The 25,463-nt window shown below is 30.6% G+C and overlaps 2 protein-coding genes across 2 annotated transcripts in view; both read left to right on the forward strand.

Moving 5' to 3' along the window:
- Positions 1-6,142: 6,142 nt before the first annotated feature.
- Positions 6,143-25,463, forward strand: part of LOC148284927 (CD151 antigen-like) — a 486,275-nt gene continuing 466,954 nt past the window's right edge. Inside the window, exon 1 of the mRNA XM_088233027.1 lies at positions 6,143-6,228. The gene's annotated coding sequence lies outside the window, so the exon portion shown is untranslated. The remainder of the gene's footprint in view (positions 6,229-25,463) is intronic.
- SH3PX1 (sorting nexin 33-like protein SH3PX1) overlaps positions 6,158-25,463 on the forward strand; it is a 188,954-nt gene continuing 169,648 nt past the window's right edge. Inside the window, exon 1 of the mRNA XM_088233002.1 lies at positions 6,158-6,228. The gene's annotated coding sequence lies outside the window, so the exon portion shown is untranslated. The remainder of the gene's footprint in view (positions 6,229-25,463) is intronic.

Here is a 25,463-nt window from a genome sequence, read left to right on the forward strand (position 1 = left end):
TTCCCACTATCTCCTTGTTTTGTCCATATTTCTTTTATTTTTATAGATAGTATATTTATTCTTTATATAGTTTAAACTTTAATAAGAATACATATAATTGGATGGCAGGCCCTACTATGTATACATTTTTTATAGTTTTTATTTATATTCATTTAACCTGTACATCTGTTTGTATTCAAAATAAATAAAATTAACAAAATATATATTTTTAAGTATAATCGCTTATTGATTTATCGTACACGTAAATTTTTTAATATATTTTATACTAATGACATATTTTGTCAGCCTCGTGGTGTAGTGGTCAGCGCGTTTGCCCACGACGGGAGAGATCTCGGGTTCGATTTCCGACATGGTTGACACAAAATATATATTTAAAAATATGTTTTTACAATTAGAACATTTCATAGTACCTGGACTGGCACCTGAACCGTAAGACTGATCATATTACCTTCATGAAACAAAAGTGATCAAGCAATGCTGCGATTGGTCTACCAATGCGGTGCCCTATGCACCATTTGGTTTGGAATGGGAATGATAAATATGAATTGTTTTGTTTATTAATTGATCAAGACAATGTACCCTATATACATAGGTATAATTGAACAAACATTAAATTAAATTAATGTAGCCATTTTAAAAAATATATCGGCTCACCATGGATTGCTTAAAAAAATACTCGAAGAGTTGAAATGTGTACAATTACGCAACCAATAAATTGTTCGAAAATAATAACTGTTTTTGAGCCTCTTAGCCAATTGCGGTGCGATGAAAAATAATTTCATAGCAACACATTCGTAATTTATGAATTATAAATATCGAATTAATTAAATTATACAAATGTGTAACGAAGTTTTTTTTTTTAATTTTCAGCACCAGCATAATAATTTTCTTCGCATAGGACACCCTGCCAAGTTGTGGGAGTCACCACAACAATACGCAACTTCCCGTATTATCTATGCTTTTTTTATTTATTCCACGGTTATTTTACGATACTTTTCACGAGCTGCCGCTTTCCTCATGTTTATACTTAATAATTGTAACTTTCTATTATATTTTTACTCGTTATTTTCAGATGAAAATAATTTTTGTTTCTACATATGCATAAAAAAATATTATTTATACAATAAATACGCATTTTGGTAAAAAAAATACGAATTTTATTTATTATTATTATTATAGACAATTCATATAGCACCGTTTTTGTGAAAATTACCTCATGGGCGCTGTACAATAAGTATCTCAATGCGTCTTGCAGCTTCATATTGCATGAACGGTTGGGATTCTACATACATAGTTTCTCTTTTCCAATAGGGAAATATCACTTTTTTTAACATTTTCAAAAAAATGAAGGTCTATTAAATACTGTCCAGTAAAAAAATAATTTATGCTTATTATTAGTAGCATAAAAAAAATGTTATCTTATTTTTTAATCCTAGTTTGAGGGAAGTTCCGACGTATTTTAATCACAAATGTTTATGACTATCAATAAATATTTCAAAAATACTAAAATAATGAAAAAACTTAAAGTTCTGAATGCTTAAAGGTCGAGTTTTGGGAAAATCTCAATAAAATATAAAAATGGACATATCTCCCAAACCATAAAACCTTAGCCAGGGAAAGTAAGATCCAATAATTAGCAAATGACCTATATGTGCAAATTTTCCATGGCGGATTGAGTTCCAGTCACCCTGTATACCTTAAAATGATACATATCAATTATTACTATGTATAAGAATTAGCTAAATTTTTGAATGAAATATTTTGCATGCCTCCGATAAACTGTAATTATAACAATCAAGTCTTAAACGATTTTAGCAGTTTTAAAATACCTCACATATATAGTTTTAAACTACCAGATAGATGAAAAAATCTAATCTAATCCAACAAAAAAATGATTTATCAAAAAATGGCTGTGCGGGATTTATTTATAGATCGCTTGTATTTCACATGTAAAATGTTTGTATTGTTGTTTGGGTATTGTTGTTTGTATTGTGTTTTATTGTTTGATCGAAAGTAGTATTTGTTCAGATATTATTAAAAAATGTTATTTTGTTTTATGCTAAAAATACATTATGAAGGTATCTAGGTAGGCTTATGATTATACTAGTATTTATGCTGCAGGTATGTTTATTTATTTTTATTTTCAGTTCACAAACAGTAAAAGATATCACAATATAAATACAATTTATAAAATAAAAAATATTAACACTAAACATCTTTCACCAATTAAATGTGAACACTAATAGTCACAAAAGAAAAAATAAAAATTGTATATAGACCAAAATTTAGTTTTCATATGTTATTGTGATGAAGCAATAATATTTAAAAATATAAGCTTATGATTTTCATAAACAAACTTGTTGATAACAATAATATATACTCCTTAAAGCCGACGATTTCCTCTAAAATTATGATTTATGAATTCATTATTAAAGATTCATCAATTCATAAATTCATTCATTATGTTCTTGTTGTACTTTTTAATCTTCGTGAAGTAATACTTAATTAATCAAATCGTCACCTTTATTTAAATACAACGTAAGTCACTAAATGATAACTTTACAGGGGACACTTGAAGCATCATAAATGAGTATTTTTTAATGAAATTTGTGTAAGTAAACATGAATTTTAAGTGTTTAATCTAAACAAATCTAAACTACTGTACTACCTACCACCTACTGACTAACGCTGTTTTCCTAGAAATATATCTATCTCCTTTTTTGAAAAAGTCGTTATTAAAAAAATGTGTTTTATCTCTTTTCTGTCAACAATTTCTTCGTTCAAGTTAGAGATTGATGCTATTGTGAGCGGTGAAAAATATTATATTATTATTTCAAATACCGAAAAAAGTGACTTCAGGTGTATTCAAATTAAGGCGATGAAATATTGGTTCAGGTGGGGATCAATAACTGGTCTTAGAAGAAGAATAAAAATGAAGAATAATTTGAAAGAACCTTACCCAGGCCCTAGGCCAACGAAGGCTTCAGCTCTTTTACTCCGAAAACACCCCAACGAGCGTCAAAGACGGACGGTCTTCCTATCGGATTTATACTTTAAACATTTTTCTCGGAAAAAAATCTAGTAACTATTTAATTACATAAACCACAGTTTCACTTTGGTAAAGAGATAATATGTATATTCTAACATAGTCCAATGACATATAATAACCCCAGTTAATGCCTAGACTCCCATATTTCCTTCTCAAAGAAATTATTTATCTTTGTTGACTGCCTATAGTTATGATAAATGTTGTCACGCGTTTTCACTTCGCCAAACTATGTTTCACTTTATTCGCATAAAAAAATATTGTCACAATAATGAATTATCGCCTGCGTTCCTAAGCAACCGATGACAAACTAATTGCACCTATAATAATTTAGTTGGACGAACATTTCTGAAAAATTTTAACGCTTTTTTGCAAAATATTGAAAAAAAATATTGGCAAATTAAGTATAAAATTACAAAATGGTTGGTACATACATAATTAACTTACGTTTCTACCTCTCTAATAGAGTGAAAACTGTTTAGAGAGGGAGTACGTTTTACATTTATTTTTATATTATATACATATGGTATCTATACATATATGTTTTATATTTTATTTACATTTCATTTTTACTATCTAAAACAGATTCCTTAAAATTAGATATTACAGTCTAAAAGATACACAATTTTCTACTGTATAGAGTTCAGGCTAGAGTCGGTCTCGTGTGTTTTTTTAATTGAGGTTTAAATGTTTTATATTTGGTATTGATTTTAAGATTTCTGGAAGAAGATTAAAGTTTTTTTTTCCAATATATGAATAATGATTTAAAGATGCAGTTGTATTGTACCTGTATAAAGTTAAATTATTTGGAAATCTAGAGTTTCGAGAACTTTTGTTATAAATAAATATTAAAATGCATAAACATTAAAATAAACGGATCAATTTGTTGATACAAAAAAAATAGCGATTTTTTCGATTGAAAAATGGATTAAATGTTAACAAGGATGATGAATTTTTCACAATAGTGGGTTCTTAAACCAGCCAATGACTGGTCGTAAGTCCCGTATATGCCTAAACTACAAATCTCGTAATATATGTTTTCAGGTTCCATTTTTTTTTGTAAATAGGATAAAAAATAATAAAATAATAATGTTAATGAAATTAACAAAATTAAAATACAAGTAAGAACAAAACATAACTTGATTATTAAATAGTGATCTTATAAAAATCAAGTTTTAATTTTAAATATAAATGCAAAACATAAATATAATTACAAAATATAAAGGTACATTATTTTATTCGGTATTACATAATATGCCCAGTTGCTGAATTTTTAGATATAATCCATTGATCATATTTTGAGTTTGTCCAAATATTTGTAGACAAGGACTGGATTCAACTCCCTGAGGAGCTGTTAACATTAACATATTACAACAGAGATGAAGAACATTTGTGAGAGGGTAACATAGAAGACTAGGCATATACAGGGCTTCTGACCTGTCATTTAAACTTTATACACTTAAACCAGCCAATGACAGGTCATAAGCCCTGTAGATGCCTAGACTTCTATATTACCTTCTCTAAAATGTTCTTCATCTCTGTTGTAATATGTTAATAATCTATTGATGTGCATATTTTGTCGAGATACTTGAGAATTATGGATGGTAATTGAGAGAAATAGCTGACTAACTTTTCTTCACATAAACGTATTCTCATATTTTCTCCCTGGAATATAGCACTGGAGCAATATTTTTTTGTTTTGCTTTTTTATGAATTGTTTCTAATGAGTAGAGTTGTAAAAATAGCGTAGTCTACCAAATAGCTCAGTAGTATACCGGCAGTCTACCGTTTCCTACCGTAGTTTTGGTAGTATATTTTTATGGTAATTTTTAAAAAATAAAATGAATTCTTTTTTGCTTTGATTTCATTATTATTGCTTTATTTTGATCTCCTTTGCCGTCTGTAAAGTTGTTTTTTTATGAATAATTTCATGTTACGTGACAGTACGGCTTCTATAAAGAAAATTTACGTGAGAAGGGCAAAAAAACAAAATATTAAACAGTACCCTATGGACCGGAATGAGGCAGTGTGTTATGAACGTAAATAATAAACTATTATTAATAAAGTGATTAAACGGCCATTTAAAAAAAAAAGTTTTCTATGAAAACTATAGAAAAATACCGTATTCTAACGTATTATACGGTTTCTTACACTGATATAGTTTCTTACTATAAAATACCAATGGTATAATACAGGCCTTATAATCAAATATGACTTATCAAGTGATTATAGTCATTTTATTAAGAAAAACGTTTTCTACCAAAACTACCGTATTCTACCGTATTATGCGGTAAAATGCGTTTCTTACAATAAACTACCAATGGTATACTACCGGCCTTACATCTCTATTTATGAGAGCTACGACCATCCAAAAACTAAAAAAGTACCGAGTTTCATATGCTCTCTTCAGAAGTATGGTAGGTATACAAATATGATAAATAATATTGACAAGGTACTGACACGATTTCAGTAAGGCAACATTAGTTCGACGAAAAGTTGTCTTTTCCGCACAGTATCGGGGAGGCATTTGCGAGAGAGTGATAGAAATACTATGTTTAAATACTTATACATCAAAATTGTATGGAATCGAATATCCTCTAAAAGATTTGGACTTACCCACTTAAAAAATATTGTTAACATAAACATCGGATTGTCGTTTTGTATTTCCGCTATTGGCCGCCAGATGGTGCTAGTGTCTGTGAACCGTTCCCGCCATAGGCGATTGCGCGCCAAACTCGATTTTACGTGTCGTCTATTGTATAGGTATAGGTTGAGTACCTACTCTGATATTATTCCGCTCCGTGTTTTGATCCTCAGTTCTCAGTTTCAGTTTGTCGAAACAGATCGACTGCCTGGCTGCGTTCACGTCGCTCGTGCCGGCGGGAAATTTGACGTTTCGCGCGTATTTGTTTTGAAAAAATAAACAAAACACTCGCGTTCGGAGTTCGAATATTATTGCAACAAAACCCGCGCCTTATAAGTTTTTGCGAACGCGTTACGTATTTTATTTATGAACCGAGAATAAGTGGATATAAACAAAACACATATTATATTATTTTAATCAAGTGTTGTTTTTGTTTTCTTTTGATTTTAAATTATTTATTAAAGTGGATTGATATCTCGATGATATATTAGTGAATTGTGTGAATTTAGTGAATCTAATTCAGCTGTCACAACAATAGGTAAGTTAAAATGAATTATTTGACTGATTTTATCGGTAGAGAAAAAGAGTAGTAACGCAATATAGGTACTGTATTGACTGTGTCTTCAGCCTTGAAAAAATGCATGCAGAATTTCAATATTGTTATTGAATTTTTAATGATAAGCAATAAAAATGATTTATGATGTGACACTTTTAATACTAATACTAAAGCAATATTGCGTTTTATTTATGCATAATATACAATAAATCGAGAAATCAAGCGTATATTTAAAGTAATTTGAGCTACATGATCGCTTAATGGGGAAACAGTTACAAGATAGGATACAAAGACCACAAAATTTATTTATTTATTTACATACATAATATTTTTGTACATTATTTGAGACGATAAGTCCCAACTCCATGGGACTAAAAGTTCTGTGTTGAGATGGGACGAGCAATTATATAACACAGACACACAGTATATCACCACAAATATAGGATTAGAAACATAAAAAAATAAAAAATATTTAAAAAAACATAATATAACAATATTTGAGTTTGTCTTAATGTTCGTAGACAAATGACTGGATTTCACCCCCTCGGGAGTCATTAAGATTAACAAATTACAACAGGGATGAAGAATACCTTAAATAAGGGAATATGGAGGTCTAAGCATTTACAGGGCTTATGACCTGTCATTGGCTGGTTTAAATGGCCACTTTACACACTGTGTAACATTCACCATTCTGCCAATGTTTAAACATCCACAATTCTTCAACTTTTCCATCCGTTGAGTTTTGTGAAGTAAAAGAGCTGAAAACTCATGTGGGTGAGACTCATCCGGCTGAACCAGAGTGTTTTCAACATTTTTTTAAAATTTTTAATCTTCTTGGACCAGTTGGTTTCATTACAATATTTGAGTTTGTCCACTCTTCACAACAATAAAGGTTTCAGCTCTTTAACTTCACTGAAATTAACTGATGGAAAAATTGAAGAAATATGGATGTTTAAACATAGGCAAAATGGTGAATGTTACAGTGTGTAAAGTGGCCACTTAAACCAGCCAATGACAGGTCATAAGCCCTGTAAATGCTTAGACTTCCATATTCCCTTATTTAAGGTATTCTATATCGCTGTTGTAATTTGTTAATATATATGGTACATTAATATGGTAAACAGTAAACTCAAGCATTTGGAAAAAAAATAAGATCATAAAACTAATGCATGTACAACTTATCTTACTTGACCCCTATGACTGAACTGCACGAAAATCACGCCAGTTTGACATAAAATACTTGGCGAAAATTGTGCACAAAATTGCGTTGGGAAACATGCAAGACGATGACATAACGGTGACCAAAAATGCTGACATACACAAATATAGTATCAGGCAACACTACCATACAAAAAAGCAAGGATAAATGTAGGACATTAAAAAATACCAGACAAGGAAATTAAACACTACATAAAATTAATTGTACAGTGTTTAAATCCGGAAAGAAATTTAAAATCAACAAAATGACCTTAGCAAAACAACAGTTTTTCAAAAGTCTCTAGTCCTTTTCGATCATTAGATACGTTTTATTCTTTTTTTTCTTTTTTATCATTTTTGTTAATGTTATCATTTTTGTTAGTTTAAAACTTTGGCATTAATGAATTATATATTTTTTTAAATATATAACTTATAATCTCCAAACGAAAAATGTTTTAAAGCAGTTTATCAGGACAAGCTACAGTTCCTATTTTTTGTTAAGTAATTTTGTCTAATGATTTTTTTGTTTAAAAAAATATTAAAATGAACTATTACAGATATACCAAAGATGATAAGAACATAATATTGTTTTCATGTCGAAATAATTATATAATTAAAGTGTTTCAGGTAAATTTAAAAAGACTTACCAAAGTTAATTTAATTCCGGTACTGTACACGTATTATTTATTTGTCTAACATAACACGGAATATACATTAGCTATTACATGATTCTGTGAAATACAGAAAAAAGTTATTGTCACATAAATAATATGCATTAGAAGTGGAAAATTTGCTGAAAATTATAGGTGAATCCATTGTAATATTATATAATAATAATAATTATAATAAATAATTAATTTACTGATCATATAATATAATGTTTTACATAAACAGATTAAAATGGTTATTTATTACTTGATGATAGTTGTCTTTAGCGAATCGGGTTGTGGTCCTGTGGCTAGTGTCTTGGACTCACGGACCAAAGGTTTGTGGTTCGAATCCTACTCTACCCCAACTTGATTCCCATTTTCTAATAGTGAGTTATTTACAACTCGTTGAAAATGGCCCTCAAAATGAAATATTTGGGTAAATCATAAGAACGCAAATATTTCTTTTTTTTTAAAAATAAAAAAATTGAGAACGTTTTTGAGAAGAAAATATGAATGTTTTATTTAAAGGGCTTATGGCTTGTCATTGTCTGGTCTAAGTATTCAGTTTGCAAACTGTGTAATACTAGTATATAGTCTGAACTTACACAGTTCTACAATGTTTGAAGTACACACCATGCTACATTTACTATTCTGCATTATTTGAGCATCCGTGTTTCTTTTTCTTTAATCAGATGATTTTTGTGAAGTAACAGCTACCTTATTTGATGCGGGTGAGATTAATCCAAATTAAATAATCTATCAAGCAACAATGTTCTCAATCTTTGTTGGTTAAGATATAATATATAGAGATAAGACTCCATAAAAATCCGAGCTAAAAAGTCGCCCCCAAAGGACAGGGGTTGACCAGCGGAAATAGCAAGTATCGTCACGTTGACTTTGGCAAGCAAAACACGTAGTACAGTAAAAAGCACGGACTGTTTACATCAGTCTACTGTAAGTTCTATTTAGTATGTAGCTCCCTTCCGCATACGCGTCACCTTTGTTTGACGTTTCACTTTACGCCCGACCAAATGAGCAGGACGGAGACAAGAGATAACTCATAAATTGTAACATATTAATAAGACGTTTTTTGACATTAAAATTGTTATTTTAAACAATTTTTGATTAAAATAATAAAATAACTTGCCGGTGAAAGGTTATACCATCGCTTTTACAGATCGATTTGTGCAGTATCTTAGCGTACAAGCATTTTAGTCATTTCGAGGAGAAAAGTAGCTGGCGAACACTCGCAACAGACCAAAGTCCAGTCTATCAAACATAGACCAATTGGCTGCAGGTTGAAGGAACATATTTATTCGAACGCTTATGTTTACTCTATTTATATACCTCAATATCTTCGTTATAAAATCTATTGATCTTGGACATAATTAGTTGAAACCGGTACCGGTAAAGGCAGGTATAAAGGTATTAAAAACGTAATTAAGATATTGTTAGAAATTGAATATTACAACCAGAATTAACTTCTTTAAAAAAAAAAATATACAAATCTATAAAAAAAGGTTTCAACTAAAATATTTCAACAATTTTTTTTTATGTATTACCAAAGGCATAATTTTACGTAGAAATAAAAGAAAATGTCACAAAAATATGTGATTTAAAACGCTTATATTTCTTTTCAAAAACAAAAAATTTTAATTTTGCTTCTACCACTTTCATGTTCAATTTATTATTTTCAAATTCTTTTTACCCAATTTTATTTCAATACTTAGTTTTTATTGAGATCTCAGTTACCTTAGTTTAGTCTAAATTTAAAATGGCGTAATCTGCCGGTCTAAAAGTAATTATATTTTGGTTACATAAAACTTTTAAGAATATTTTTTAACTTAAATACCTTTAAAAATTATTGTTCATATCTAATTAATTTTTTGTTTTTTTTTATTATTGCACGATTAAAAAAAAACATTCGTTTTAAAACGGTAAAATCATATGATTTCCTCATTTTGCGTGCGTTTTACCAAACTACAGCCTTCAAAAATTATTGCAAGTGTTGATTTTACTTACAGTTACACATAATATACGTACACAAACTTAAATGTTTCTTTAATATATAAATAAAAATGTATTCTAAGAGATAATTAAAAAAACAAAACCAACAGAACCCCTTTAACGGCCGAACAAGCCCACACAACAAACTAACAAGCTCAGAATCATGTGACAATGGTACTTAAACACCGGTACATGTCACAGGTAGGCACTTTACGTGAAGTTCCTACTTCCCGAACAAGTCTGCAATAGTATTGTTGACGATGTACCTGACTGTATGGCCAGACTCAACGAAAATTCATAGGTACCATCCAATAAAGGAGTAAACACGCTTTACTATCCGAAGATTGCCAGGTATTGTGTATAAAAAACCATAAAAAATACGAAATTCCCAGTACCTAACCATTTTATTGCACCTTATAAAGACATTTTGATTTTGTCAATTCGTAAATTACCCGATTATTTAAAGTATAACGATAAAGACAAGGGATTTATTGTAATGGAATATGGAGGTCCATTCATTTTCTGGGCTTATTTATAACCGATTATTGACTATTTATTTTTTTAGCAAATTTTACGTTACATCAGTGTTACTCACAGAGGTATCCCATTTCAAGATTTTTTTTATTTTTTTTATTTAGAAAAAATAAATATTTGCGTTTTTATAATTGACACAAATATTTCAATTTTGATGGCCATTTTAAACGAGTTGTAAATAACTCACTATTAGAAAATGGAAATCAAGTTGGGGTAGAGTGAGGTTTGAACCTCGGGCCTCTGGCCCGTGAGTCCGCAACACTAGCCACGGGACCACAACCCGATTCATTTTTTCAAATATTTTTTGTTATGCAACAATAATCCGGATGTTACTAGTTTTAACTTTGGTAATTTATTTATTAATTTAGGAGGCTGCTGCGTCCGTTCTCGGACTTCAATGTTAGTTATAAAATCGAACCACCTCATGCCTAATATTCTTCTCAAGCACTTACTCTCTAATAAACTAATTTTAATTAATGGTTAATGCTCTTTATATTAGTGAGATAAACATTTATAAATAAACCTAAGTTTTAATAATAGTAAATATTGGTCAAAATTATTAAATATACGGACTGTTTTTGATAATGAAGAACTTCAGCCCTACGGGAAATTGGATACAAAATTTTTAAAAAGCTGATAGCGCTGATAATATAAACGATTTAAGAAAATAATTTTATTTTTTGGCCAAGTTTAATAATCTATTAACAAATAATAATAAAAAAAACACTGAACTTTCTTCTTATTGTACATACATATTTGTATGTAACCACTTATCGACTTTTCAATAATTAATAATTACGAGACGTACCCGTTTCTTCTTCAGGACTACACTAACAATCAAATTCCACTACCGTGAAGGCGTATAGCTTCAAAGCGTACCCGTCTATTCATCAGAACACAAATGAGGAAGTTCAGTACTACGGGAATTTGAATATAAAAAATGATTTCTTATGCGTGGTAAAAATTACGGCATTAAATTGTACGGCGTAGTTTTTAAAAAAATTATGATAAAAATCATTTGGACGCGACTTAACGAATTGACTCAATGAAATAATGTTGTGATAGATTTCCTGTTTACGGGAAGCCAGTTCACCAATCAGTAATACTCACAGAAGAGAACATGTGACGTCACACGTGGAGTAATTAAAAAAATACAAAACTTTAAAAAATCACCATTATTACTATCATTAGGTTTCCGTACCTAATGGTGCATAGGGCACTGAATTGGTACACCAATCGCAGCGTATCGACATTATCAAGATACGCTGCGATTGGTCTACCAATTCAGTCCCCTATGCACCATTAGGTGCAAAAAGGTTTTTTTAAAGGAATAACCGCTAAGCCTCTATTTTGAGGCTTGTCAGCAGGTGGGATAGGAGGGAAATGGGGAAGGAGATAACGAAAAAAACATCACAACACCCAGACCAATTGAGAAAAAAATCTTTCTTGGATTTTTTCTTGCAACTGGCGGGAATCGAACCCGCGACGCCAGTTTCACAGCCGGCCGTCTAACCAACCGATGATGATGATGATGGTGATATTCTTTCAATTTTTTAATTTAACAATATGTTGTGTTACAGTAAATTAATAACGGAAGCATTTATTCATCTTAATTCATCCATTAACGGCAAGGCGTAGGTTATGCGCAGAAATAATGATCAAGATACGCTGTGATTGGTGAACCAATGCAGTTTCCTATGCACCATAAGGTGCGGAAAAGGAATAATCATGATGGTGATATTCTTTCAATTCTTAAATTGATCAAAATGTTGTGTTACAGTAAATTCATAACGAAAACATTAATTCATCTTAATCCACCCATTAACAGTCCACACATCAGTAATTTGGATAAGAACAAAGTGGAACGATCGGTAATCTTATTAAAACGCAGAGGCGTGCGTGGAAAAATAGACCAAGTACAGAATTTTGACCAAACTGAATTGTAATTTTTAAGTAACTTCTTTCCTTTTGCCTCAATCAACACATTTTAAATAACATTGAATCATTAGTCATTACATACATACGTTTTATAATAATTACATTTTTTTGTTAAAAATTTTGCCCAGCTAACAAGAATATATACCTCATTCTAAGCTAGGCAATTACATTTAATACATAATAATAATTTATTATCATTCCATCTCCACTCCCTAGTTGGAGCATACGATGTCCACAAAAATCCTCCAAGCATCTCTGTTGGCTGCCAGCTCCCAAGTTAGGTTTGCGCCTCGTAGTTCTAACACGAACTGCCGACGAACAGTTAGCAGTGGACGTCTAGGACGTCGACAATCGTATGCCTTATGCAAGCGTGGTTAAGGCTCTCAAGAGGCATCCGATGACATGGCCAAGCCAAGCGTATCGTCTTCGCTTGATGACAGTTGTCACCGGAGTTTGTTGCGATGTTTGTTTGTCGACTCGACTGAGTCCATTGGAAGGGAATAATTTTTTATAGTTTTAAACCATGAATATCTAGTTATTCCTACATCAGATCCCGGCAAGCTATTTAATTAAACATTATTTATAAATTTGCTTATTTATATTTGTTTTCGTTCAAACGACTATCAACTATACTTCCACAATACAAGGAATAAGATGCCCTGCGTATATTATTTGCAAATTCTGCGCTTATTCCTGCTTCCATAGCATATGTATATATATTTAACATCACGACAACCGTCCCCGCAAACATGCTTGCGAAACAACCATCAATGATCATTTTTGCATATCAACCATAATTTTAAAGAGTTAATGGTAAACTTGTAATATCGATGGTCTGGAGGACAAACGCGCTGAGTACAAAAAAAAAGAGTTTGGATATTTTAACGTTAAATTAATAAATTGAGCATGTCATACCATTTGCACTCACTAAAACAATAATTTTTCATGTCTTTTCTTATGGTCTGTGTCCGAGCGAATGAAGGAATACAGTTCTATATGCGAAATAGAACCAGAATCCCGGACGAGTGTTTTCGAATCGATGACTCCCTATTCCCAGGTAAATTCCTGACAAAGGAAAACGGGTGGAGAAAATTTCACCGAGTAATGTAGTGGTTGGCTCATACGCTTTTCACGCTTAACGTTCTTAGTTCTATTCCTAGGAGGGTCGACATGAAATATTTGTTTAAAGGTGGAATTTTTTTATTTTTACTGCAATATTTCATTGTTTCTGGACTGGCACCTTTATTTGAAATAAGTTAAGATACATATGCATAAGTTTAGGCATATAGCCTTAAAGCAATTTCTTTCTACCTACCCAAAGGGTTGAATTTGAGAAAATCAGTGGTATATGGCGGCCTCCGTGGTGTAGTGGTCAAGACGCTTGACTCACAGACGGAAGGTTCCGGGTTCGATTCCCGGTGAGAACACAAAAATTAAATGTGATTTTTCTCAAGCCTGGGTGTTCTGTGATGTAATTCACCGCTGTAATTGGGCCTCCTGGCCTGTTGTGGTACAAAAATAAAATTAAAAAAATAAAAATATGGTTGGGATAATAATATTTTCGTTTTAGAACAAAATATTGGTAAACAAATATATATTATAGGAAATAAAAATCGACTAAATATTCACTCTATACTACGAAAAGAGGAAGGGGTAAAGAGGAAAGAAAAAAGGGAGGAGAAAAAAAAACTTAATTATTCAGGAACTGACATTTCATACGTGATTTCAATGTAAATAAAGAAGGGGCGTCTCTGACATTAATGCGTAGATTATTCCATAATCGAGCAGCTACTACTGTGAAAGAGAAGGCAAACAAATAAGAGCGGTGAATGTGTATTGAAAGGGTTATCTCTGTATTAGGACAAAGAGTTAGTTAAGATGTTGGAATACCTCTCTCAGATAAACAGGCGAAGTTCGATTATTTAAAATATTGTGAAGAAGTTATAGAATGTTAATGTTTCTCCAATGTCTTATATTGAGTTAGTGTAGTTGCATATATTTAATTCTACTTTATTTTAAAAAATACGTGTGACGCGTTTTGTCTTGTTAGGACATTATCAAACATATCAAACCAAATATGTTTGATAGTGGACTAACAAATGAAAATTAAAAAAAAAAAAACGAGACGAAACGCGTCACATATATTTAAAAAAATGAAAGTAGAATTAAATCCATTAAAGTGTTTTATTTTGGATATATAACCAAGTTATAATGATTTTTTTATGTATGTAATAAATGAATCAGGTAAATTATGGCAGTAATATTGTAATATGAAAAATAATCATGTTGAGCGATACGCCACTGAGCAAAGATTTTCTCTTTGTAAGAAAATTAATCGTGCTTCGGAATCAAAGGATCACCTGAATTCAGAACATTGAGGTATTTTCCGCTTAATTCATCGGACGGGAAATCCGCAGGATTATTTAATATAGCGTAAATGGATCTTGGTAATTTGAGGAAAATAAATTAATGATCAATTAAAAGTGAAACCAGAATATTTATATTTCAAGTTGCTTCATCAGCGAAACGGAAGTGCGCTTAGTCAGACAAAATCTTTGTGAAATATTTTAAGGATGACTAAAATGCTTTACTTCTAAGAAATACATAATTTTTAAGTTATTTTACACGTGAGTACAAAAACACCCAAGTCAACTTTCGCCATAAACATTATTTTCCACAGTAGTCCCAGATACGCTTTTTTACATTGAAAGTTCTTCATAGATTGTAATTATTTCATTTGGTTCAAATTAAAATAATTTTGTAAATGATTTATTTAAACGTTTTGCAACACTTATGTACGTATATTATTTAATCTTTAATTTAACACCGAGTCTTTATATATTGAGTTTTTCAACTGACATTTCTTGGCTGAACTGCATTTTAATTATGATAATAAAAATACGTATAAAGTTTTATTCCACTTTCGATGGAACTACCAACCAGCGGTCCCTGTTATAGTTTTAATTAAATTTAAATACATATAATTCAAATACATTTTCATTATAAAACTTCATAAAATTATTGAAAGAAAACTTATGTTCTTTTAATTATAATTTAAATTTACAACCCGTGCTTGCACTTTAATATAACATAGAAATTTGTTCAGTCTCCCACCAGTCTGACGATGTCAGTCAAGACAAAATTCGGTCACTGGTAAACATTTATAAATAAAAGTGGAATAAAACTATATACGTATTTTTATTATTACAACCGAGTCTTTTCTTTAACTTTATTTTACAAAAGTATGTAATACGCATTCTTATTTGTACATATACAATAGTTTTATCTTCTGCTATTGTTTGTTATTTTTTGTCATTTATTTATCATTTTTTATTTAGTTTTATTAATTATTATTATTATTTAAATTATATACTAATTATTCATATTTCTTAACAATATACGTACACTTAAAAAAAAAACTTCGTTGAAGCCAACTCGAATTCAATGACTTTTTAAGAGTTAATGTATCTGCTATACACACTAGTGTGGGCCGATGCTTTTTTTTTACGAATTTTAAAATGAAAGGAGTCTAAAAAGTTGCCTTTTGAATTACTTAGAATGCAAAAAATTTCAAAAAAAATATTCGATACTACTTTTGGCCCTCAACCACAGCTTGAAGTTTTCGAAAAAGTCGATTTTTTGCGCTAAACCCGCTGTCATTATGTATTTAGGTAAGAAAATCAGTACACTTAAATTTTATAATGTGCTTTAAACCTTATTAAATAAGCATCTAAGGGCGTGAGTTGCACTTTGTTTTGTGATAAATGTTACACACAACTCTTTTACTTCACAAACATCAACAAATGAAAGAATGGAAGGAATATAGATGTTCAAATATGGGCAGAATGGTGAATGTTACATAGTGTGTAAAGTAGCCACTTAAACCAGCCAATGACAGGTCATAAGCCCTGTAGATGCCTGGACTTCTATAAAAATTTCTTCATCTCTGTTGTGATCTGTTAATTATACAGACAAGAAAACATATATTTAAATATGGATTTAAGTATCTATAAGAAATAATTACCAATAGCGAAATAAATTTATAATTGAACGAATAAGATTGCAAGGAATGTTTCTTTTATGGGAAGAATCAGAAGATATGTAAGTGCAGATTCATGCAGGATAATTTATTCAAACATTTTACAATATTTATGTAAATCATGTCATCTTTATATATATTTATTTATTTATTTCTTTATTTATTTATTCACACTCTTTATCAAAATACAATTCCATATTCACTTTGCCCAGCTAACAAGGGTACATACCCCGTTCCAAGCTAGGCAATTACATTTTAATATATTATAATACTTAACAAATTAACATAGAGCACAGACAAACAAAATATAAACTTATTCGGATACACATTTTGATTCATATACATACAGACATACACATATATACACACATGTATATATAAATATACACATATATACACATGTACATACACACACACGTACATACACCCATGCGCATACACATACATACATTCATAAAAACATGGACAATTTATTTATGCGAAACTTCATGGTTGTCATCTATAAATATATATTTTTTAAATTATTCTTTATTTTTTATATTTTATTTTTGACATCCAGTAAGGTTCTCCAATCCGTGGCATGCATCAACTTTTCTGACTCCCTACGACCAATGTCATGAAAGAGCGAGGTCAACACCTTCCGTAACTTGACAACACTCCTGTCTTTCCACGATTCTGGCAAAAGGTTATGGACCTTTTTGCCTACGTTATAGTGTTGTCTCGATGCCAGAACAGTGTTGACCCCTTCACTTAGTATCAGATCCCTATTAGAGTATCTTGTATTATGGTTGTGGTTGACGCTTGGGTAAATGTCTCTTTTTATGTGTGTAACCACTACCGTTCTCAATATATACTGTTGAATAATATTCAGTACTCTGAATGTATATGTATGTGTTTTTAAACTGTGTTTTCTTACTAGTTATATACATATAAAATATATGTATTTGAATGTACCGAACGCTTTTTTATTTCTTGCTTTACATATTTAATTTATGTACCATACTTGTAAGAGCCCTCCGGGGTTTATGTGAATTAGATAAATAAAAGTTTCATGTTTTGGAAATCGCACTATCACAAAAAGGAATCCTGTGGTTTATCATTAAAGGTACATAATTGAATTTACATTTATAGATACACAAGTCCATGGGACTTAAGTCCTGTGTTGAGTTGCAACGAATAATATTAAGAACTTATATAATAGAGTTTAGTATGGAATTAAGCTTACGCGAAAAGTTTTAGTAGTTTTATGTCATGTAATAAAGTACAAAAGAAGTGTCCATAATATATTGTACGCAGTATGACGAAGTATATGATTACGCCGTATTTTGTTTTGTGTCTCTTTAAGTGTTTTCTCAAGTTTTTGTTCTGTACATTCCGGCCATTTCCTCAACAGCCAGTCATGAGATCATTTTTATGGTCAGGATATTGGTAGACAAAAGGCGATGCTAGTAAACCGATAATCTGAAAGAGTAGTGTTTTTAGAGGAAGATTTTCTGGGCATGCCGCAAAATATTATAATATTTACCTCTATCTTACCAGGGCAAATATGTTTACGATCAATAAATTACAAAAAAACTTTATCGAAAAGGAAATATGGAAGTCTAGGAGTTTTTAGAGCTTATGAACTGTCATAAAACTTCAATAAAATCAACAAATAGAAGAATTGAAGAAATATGTATGTTGAAACATACGCCTAATGGTGAATGTTACTCAATGAGTCATGTGGCCACTAAAACTAACAAAAAAAAAACTCCCTGCGGGATAAAATCGAGTGTTAGTTGTACAAATATTTGGAAAAAACTCAAAATATTGCAAATGCGTTCAGTTTAAATAATATTTTAATTGAATCTGAAATCAGGAATACTTCGTAAATACGGAAGTTTAGTAAAAACTACATTTAAATTTTATTATTAGGGATATAACAGTAATACATGTAAAAAAAATATGACAAGTAAAATATACAGAGAATAAAACCAATGACAGATATCCACATAAATACATTAAATACTCGTACAATACATGCTAGTGTGTTTGTGTTAGTGTAAGTGTGTGAGAGGGTGGGTGAGTAGATGTTATAATGGAATGAGGGTGGACATGTGTGTAAATATTATTGCACAAGTGTCAAAAATATAAAAAATATATAAAATATTAGGAATTATATTAAAACATTAATATAAGTCGAAGACTGATGACCTTAAGAGGATGTGTGGTCTGACTTTTCTTCATACAAACGTATTTCCGTATTTTCTCCCTGGATTATGGCACCAAAGCGATGATTTTTTTAACACACTATAGAAATCACTATTGGCGTGTCCCTAGTGTTTGTTTTAAAAATAGTTAAATTGACTTTTATAGGAGCTAGAACCACCCTTAAAAGCGCCGTCTTTGGACGCCAGACAAAACAGGTAGACATAGAGAAGTCGTAAGTAGTTATACACATAGAATTATTTACTCACATTTAATAGGATTTATCAATTAAAAAAAAGCGAAGTAGTTACAGTTTTTAGCTATGACTTGCCAGCAAGTAACTGTGACCAAAAGTCAGTACTTTATTTGGGACTTGTTATTTTCTTGTCAAACTCTTTGAATTATTTAGGTACGAGTATTTACTATCAAACAATGTGAATTCTCTCAATATGTTTCAGTGTTTAGTTCTAGTGTAGGTCCATTGTGTAGCGGCACATTGTTAGGTGTGTGACACATAGAAGGCATAAAAAATAATGATCCGCCTTAAAATTGATCTCTTCTAAGGCTTAAGGACCGAATGGAATTCCTTAATAAAGAGAAATAGGTTTTGCGTCACTATATATTCAGTTCTTGTATGTATGTACAGTTTAGCCAACCGACCCAATACTTTTTACTAGTGGGAAGTGACATGAAGATTCCCCTGTGAATTTCCGAACCCTTACAACTATACACAACCCCACAACGGTTCATTTATTTTATTTGTAAAATATTTATTTATTTATTCGTAAGCGCCCATAGGGGTTTTTCATCACTTTTTCACAAATAAAAATTTCTTATTCAACTTTAGGCAATTGAAATCATTCAAAATAAGACAGTGGAGAGATTATCATGTCCTCACGATTTTGTTCACGGTACTTCATAATCCTAATGCTCTACTTGACCTCAGTGAAGTTTTTTTAACGCTTGTTCACATTCTCAAAGCAACTTAAAATTGTATACTGTCCTGAGACTCGACTGTAGAATCGTCTCCTGTAAAAAATATTTGAACAATGGAAAAGAGCACGGGAATGGACCTACCTATGATGCGATGAGGATTTTTTCAATATTGGTGCACTGAATGATTAAAGTTCACTTTGCATTATGATATTTAATAATTTATTATCATAACTTTTACAAGAGAACGCAACGATTCCAATCGTTCTTATGCAATGTGATGTAATGTCAAAAATTTGTATATTTTGCTCTAAATTAAAATGTAATATTTTGATAAATCTTCTATCTTGATGTTAGGTAGGTACCATTAGGATGGGTCAAGGTAAGGATGGGAAACAAAAGTAATCGGCCAGGAATAATATCGATAAATGCTTTTTTATACTAAACATCTCCCACCCACTATGAATGATGTTTCAATTACTTTATTCAAGTAAGTAATCGGTGCGGATTTAACATAAACAAAATCGTGAATATTACAAAAGCGACAAGCATATTATAACAAAATTTATTTAAAGACGTATTTGCATTTTCACTTTTAACTAATTACTTACAAAAACGGAATGAATATTATGTCAATATACTTGTATATATATCTAAACGAATTGACGATTTAAACGAAAAAAATATAATTAACTTAATTTTTAAACTATACGCTAAAGATGTTTTAAAAAAATGTGTACATAATTAACTGTCTCTGGATTGTTAAATTATACTTATTTGAGGTCAGTAGAAAAAACTGTGATAAACATTTAAAACAAAATATTAGAGATAGCTTAGTAATATAAAGATACAAAAATAAGTGATAAGTAGGAACATAATAAAATGATTTATTGTTTGTTTGTATTATCAAATTATGATATTATTAATAAACAGTTTCAAAAAAATATTTTTAATCGCTTTCCTTGGGATTTAGCTGTCTTTTCATTTTTTAATTCATTGAAAGCGGACAATGTTTTCTAGTGACTGTTTGCCAAACTTTTTTGCAAAAAGTTTAGATATATATAAATTTTTTGATATATATAAATATTACCATATTAAGGGTGTTTTCTATCTGTAGAGTAATAAAAGTTTACTTGTTTTTATTTTGAATATTTAAAACGCCTTAAATATTAAAAAAATATGCACAAGTTGGTTTGAACTTGTACATAAACTACACAAAATAAACAAACACGAAAATACAAACGCAAATTAAATTATATAATAATTACATTAAATTTTTATCTGACAATTCGTTTATTAGCTTTTGAAATATCATTATTAATTTTGTTGAAGATATCATAAAACGTATTGCCATATTAATACATAGGCGCCCCCTGTATAGTAAATTATTTTTAAAAGTAGTGACCAAAAAGGTACCCATAGTTACTAAGTTTGTATGTTTACACCAGAGCTGCGTTCAACTATCATGCATATGTTACCAAAAATGAAAGGATACTACATTTTGGAAAATGTTTTTTTTTACTTTTACGTTAATAATCATCATTCGTTTTTGGTGGATCCCAATCAAATTCTTTCCTTGGGATAATTTCGACCCATTTATTTCTGCACAAATTATATTGACCCACGTTTATTTAAGAAAAAAAAGTATTCTTGTCAGTGCACCCCTGTAACTAAGAAGAGCTTTGCAATTGCGCCGCTAGGCGTATTCTGACGTTTACAAAAATGTTATTTATATTTAAATAGGAATTTTTTTAAGCTTTGTTAATCATACATGAACAAATATTTACCAATTAAAAGGTACACAATCCTTTTGACAATGTTTATTCCAAAAGTTTTTACACACTTTTTTGACACTAGCAAGCATTTTGGTTTTACATCTAAATGGTCGAAGAACGACTTAATATGCATTGGGCACGACTGAGCGTTTGGGCATGAGTTAAGTTTGATAATTTTTGAGGGCTCGGTGCATGTCTATATGTATTGATATGTCAATTATAAAACGTCTGTTTTATACCAGCACCGACATATCTAATGCCGTGTAAGGGATTTTAGTCTAAATATTCGAGAGAAAATTTCAATCTCATTCTGTTTAATAAATCATTTTTGTAAGTGTATCGTCAGGTTATTGGATTGAGATTTTGTGATAAAAGAAGAGAAAATAAAACCATGTATCAAAAATAAAGTCAAGGTCTAGGTCAAAGAGAGATGACTCTTAAATTATCTTTAGTTTTGGCAACTGTTACGACCGGTTACATTAGACCGAAGACTGAACTTTCACTGGTTCGATCAATTTAAAACGAAAGCTCTAGGCAAACTAAGATCTCACTGACTTTTTTTATTTATTTATTTCTGCACAACAACAGGCCAGGAGGCCCAATTACAGTGGTGAATCACATCACAGAACACCCAGGCTTGAGAAAACTCACACTTAAATTTGTGTGTTCTCACCAGGAATCGAACCCGGAACCTTTCGTGTGTGAGTCAAGCGTCTTGACCACTAAACGAAATAATGTTATAAATATTTATTTATATAATTATTAATTCGTATTAACGAGTTAAAATATATTTTTAACAATATTTGTGTAATCAATTTAAAAAAAAAATTGTTTAAAAATAATAATGCGAATTTTAATAACGTGTAAGACTATCGTGTACTAGCTCTGTATTAGGTGTTAACATAAGTTTTGTATGTTTTAATTTTATTAAAAAATACCAAAAGTAAAACAAAATGGTAAAGATTATACGTCACTCAAAAGAAGATTTTCTGCTCTTCAAGTTATCGTGTTTGCTTTTACGTTACGTGTATTATTTTATTTGATTATGAGCCTTCAAAATGGAATGTCAAGTAAATGAAAGTGAGGATTTTTGACACCTCCATCTGTTTACGTTCAATCGAGGGAATAAAGGAGAAAACAAATGAGAAGAGTAAACAGAATAACATTGTGAGCCCGACCCACTTACCCGGATCCGTTTTAGAGGTCTTATGGCCCCTTTTCAGATCCGCACATTTCCAAAACTTTTTTTTTTTTGGCATTGATGAACAGTTAATATTATTTTTATTTATATTCTTTGTTTACAAAAACGCATTTTCTTAAAATGAACATTAAGTGCCTTTAATACCCCTATCACCGTCAGTGCAATTCAGTATATATAGTCGATTTGTCTGTCATCTTTAATCTAATTTACCCTATTTTGACGGCGATAGGGTTTGTTAGTTCATTAGCTTATTAGTAAACCGGAAGAAACAAGTCGAACCGGGAGAAACAAAGCGTCACCACCCCTCTACTGGCCCTTATTTAACGATTCGTACAGAGCAACCTTTTCGCATTTTTTTGCCTGTTTCAAAGATACCCTGATTCAGACATCTATCAACAAAAAAGATTCTAACCTATCAAGTTAAAAAAAAAAACAAAGTGTATAATTTCACTTTATTTCCAGAATCCCCCTTTTCATCCTATTCAAGACAAAAACCTGGCATCAATCTATTAAAACCTGTTATCACCTGAGTCGAGACCTATCAACTATCAACCAACCACTTGGTATGAAATTCTAATCCTACATACGAGGACAATCCTGGATTCAAACTAAAGATATGAACTCTTTTTTTCAATGATATATTTTGTTGCCCTTTAATAACAAGGAATATTTTTGAGTTTCTTTTCAATATTTTTTATCTCCTTTTTTAATTACTATAAAAAAAAAATATATTAACTTTTACAGAATATTTTTTTTTCTTATGTTAAACAAAATATTATAAATGTCCATTATTTACTATAGGAGCAAACATTCATTAACATTTTCTTGTATACCCACGAACAGGCCATGCCTTTGTGGGATTTTTTTGTTTACTATTTTTCTACTAATATGTATTTCATTGATATGTAATTATGCTTTATTTTTTTAATACTCTGTTTTATTTTTATGTTTATTGTAAGAAAACAGAGGAAATGTGCGCAGAATGGTGAATGTTACAAAGCGTGTAAAGTGGCCATCTAAACCAGCCAGTGACAGATCAAAGGCTTTGATAATGTCTAGACTTAAAAATAATAAATTCCCCGCAGATTTTCTTAAAACGTGATATTACACAGGAGATGAGCACTCTCATAGAATTTTAAGATTAAGTGTAGGACTTAAGTTGAGTTGACCTCTTAAGTATGTTTAGAACGATATTGTACAACATATGCTCTTCTACGAAGTATCGTACATGGATTCTCACTTACGAACTCTATAAATAATGGATGATCGGTCATTAAATTCTATTGTGCGCCATACATACTTCGTACTTTTCGTACATTTATTATATACCTACAAGCATTTATTTAAACTGTTATGAGGCATTCCATGTAAAGTGGGAAAATTACATAAATTCTGAATTTCCATTCATCACCGGTAATTTAGTAATAACTAGCGGACCCGACAGACGCTGTCCTGTAAAATACTTTTCATTGTTAAGTAGGTACCTAGGTACTTGTTTGTGATTGAATTCCAAAACTAAAAATTGTTTATATTGAATTCAAGTAGGTACGTAGGTATTGAATTCCAAAACATAAAATAAATATTTTTTTGAATATTGCATTCTTTTTGCAAACGTTAAACTCCGGTCGTCTCACCAACAAAGGGGTGTACTTATGTAGGAATACGATTTTAAAAAATGTATTGAATTTAATATTATTTTAGTGTTACCAAAAATCCAATAAAAATAAATAAATGGGTAGAAATTATAAGAGATTTAAGGAAAGAATCGTGATTCACAAAAAACAAATGCTGTTTGTAAACATTCAAAAACAAACTTTTTTATACACAAAAAACAACATCTTTCATTTTTTTGCAATGCTGGTAGATCGATGAATAAAACATTCATGCTCCTTACTTCTTAATTTACATATTCGATTGAAGATTTTAATGTCTACGAACACGCACAGCGCAAAGATCTATATTTCTCTGAAAACCGCACGAAAATCGGTTAAGCCATTTAGGAAGAGTACGGTGACATCACACGTACAGAGGAATTATATACATAAAAATATAAAGCTAAAATAATAAATATTGATTTTTTGTCTATAAAAGCTATTATTTCACACGGAGTCACTTTTTATAAAAAAAATTTTTAGTTATCACAAAGCCCTGTCCCCCCCAGACATATATTTTTATTTTTTGTTTTTTCTACAACTGTTATAAGACTTCTATTTTATTAAAACATTAAAATTCAATATTTTATGCTTCACAACACAAACAAATCTCTCATTAATATTGAGTACTTTGGCTTAAATTCGTCTTTAAATGCACAAAAGTAGAATAGTGGGATTTTCCAGTGTCTCACCAGTCGCATTTATTCTTTTTTTCTTTTTATGGTTCCTCTCCCCGATGGAGGTTGGAAATCATCGTTGCAATTCTTACTTTATTGGCAGCTGCCTTGAACAAGGACTGAGTGCTGCAATTGAACCAGTCGCGCAAGTTCTTAAGCCACGAGATGCGCCTTCTACCTGCACTGCGTCTTCCTTCAATTCTTCCCTGTAAGATGACTTGTAAAATTTTATATTTTTCGCTTTTTTATTTTCTTTATGGTCTTCAGTACCTCTTTATCTTATTCCGTTCGTTCAAATAATAATTACACCTAACTACTCAGCCTACTGAGCCTTTTCTTAAAAACAGTAAAATAAAATGGTTGCTTAGCTTGTTTAAAAAAAATATATTACTTTTGTATGAATTCTGATAACACGGTTACAACTCAA

This window comes from Micrasema longulum, unplaced genomic scaffold, assembly GCF_059751315.1.
Source record: "Micrasema longulum isolate JH-2025_06_02 unplaced genomic scaffold, ASM5975131v1 h1tg000076l, whole genome shotgun sequence".
Classification (NCBI taxonomy): domain Eukaryota; kingdom Metazoa; phylum Arthropoda; class Insecta; order Trichoptera; family Brachycentridae; genus Micrasema; species Micrasema longulum.